Consider the following 1,421-nt stretch of genomic DNA (forward strand, 5'->3'; position numbering starts at 1 on the left):
CACCCGGCTCCCCTTCTCGGACCTTCTCCGCGCCCAGGGCGGAGTCCGGCACCCTGGCTGGGGTGCTCCCCGCGCACGCTGCGGGGGCTCACCATCACTGCCCGCCGCGTCTGCGTCTCGTCGGCCTTTGGCATAGGCTTCCGGCCCCGTGGCGCAGAGCTGCGAGGCTGTCAGCCACCCGGCGCCGTCCACCCCGGCCAGGGAGTGTCCCGCCGCCCCCTCGGCAGCGGGTCTCCGTGGCTCCGCCTGTGCGGCTCCCCGCTGTCTGGGGAGTCGTCACCGGGTCTCAGCCTGCTCTCCTGTGCATCCACACATCTTTCGCAGAGTGTCGGCTTCCATAGTCCGATCTCCCTGGCGAGGCCCTGCATGTCGCGCTGGCCGCCTTGCCGCCGGGCTGGGCCCACCGCCTGGAATCGCACGCCCTGGAGGTGGCCTCCTGTGCCCCGCGTGTCGCTTAGCACGGTGGCCTCGAGGCCATCGCGGCGAGCAGTTCGGGGGTCGCTTGGCTGCGAGGCTGCACATTGTGTTCCACCCTGTACACAGCACACGCACCTTTGTCGTTCACTGGCCGGCCGAGCTGATTGTGAACACCGTCGCCATGAACCAGGCGGTTGGGTCTCTGCTCTCAGCTGCCAGCTCGCGCCCTGACGTGTTGCCGCGTCAAGCGCGCCTGTCCAGCTGTCCAGGAGGCCTCGCGCTCTCCCACGCCGCACCCCCATGCTCCCTCTCGCTTCACGTGGCTGGGCCGGGCGGCCGGGGCAGGCGGGTGGGCTTGTCCCGGGGCTTCCAGCCCGGGAAGCAGGCGGCCACTGCGGGCGGGCCTTGGGGCGAGTGGCGTGGGGCGTCAGGCCAGTGGCTCCAGGCTGCCCCTTGTGCCTGGTAGCTAGGCCGGCGTCTGTCCGTCCGTCCGTCTGTCCGCCCGGTCCAGCGCCTCTGAAACCCTCCTTCGGCCAGCCGCTCGCGGAGAGCACTTGCCTCTGCGTCTCGGGGCGAGACCCTCGACAGACAGCGGCCTGCCCACCAGAGTCCGGCCGGCCCCTCCCCTGCGCTCGGCTAGGGGACAGTGAGATTCGGCGGCCAACGCCCCCGGCGCCGCTCCCCGGGCCTCGGAAGGCCGCAACCCGAGTCCGCCCGCGGGACCGGCCGTCCTTCCCGGGGGCAGCACTGGGCTGTGCGCGTGAGCGCCCCGTCCGCTGGAGCCGGAGAGCCAGGCCTGGCCCCCTCCGCCGCTCCCGCTGTCCTGCCTCCAGGGCCTCCCCGCGCCGTCGCCACCGCGACCGCGGCCCCTTGGCCGCTTCTTCCTCCCTTGTCAGCTGCCCGGTGGAGGGAGGGTGGGCCCGCGGCGTCTCGTTTCCCTCGGCCTGTCCGCCCCGCACGTCCCTCCCGGACCCCGGCCGCCCCGACCCCGCGTCCTCTGACCC

The sequence above is a fragment of the Condylura cristata genome, unplaced genomic scaffold (assembly GCF_000260355.1).
Source record: "Condylura cristata isolate star-nosed mole 26May11 unplaced genomic scaffold, ConCri1.0 scaffold00022, whole genome shotgun sequence".
Taxonomy (NCBI): Eukaryota; Metazoa; Chordata; class Mammalia; order Eulipotyphla; family Talpidae; genus Condylura; species Condylura cristata.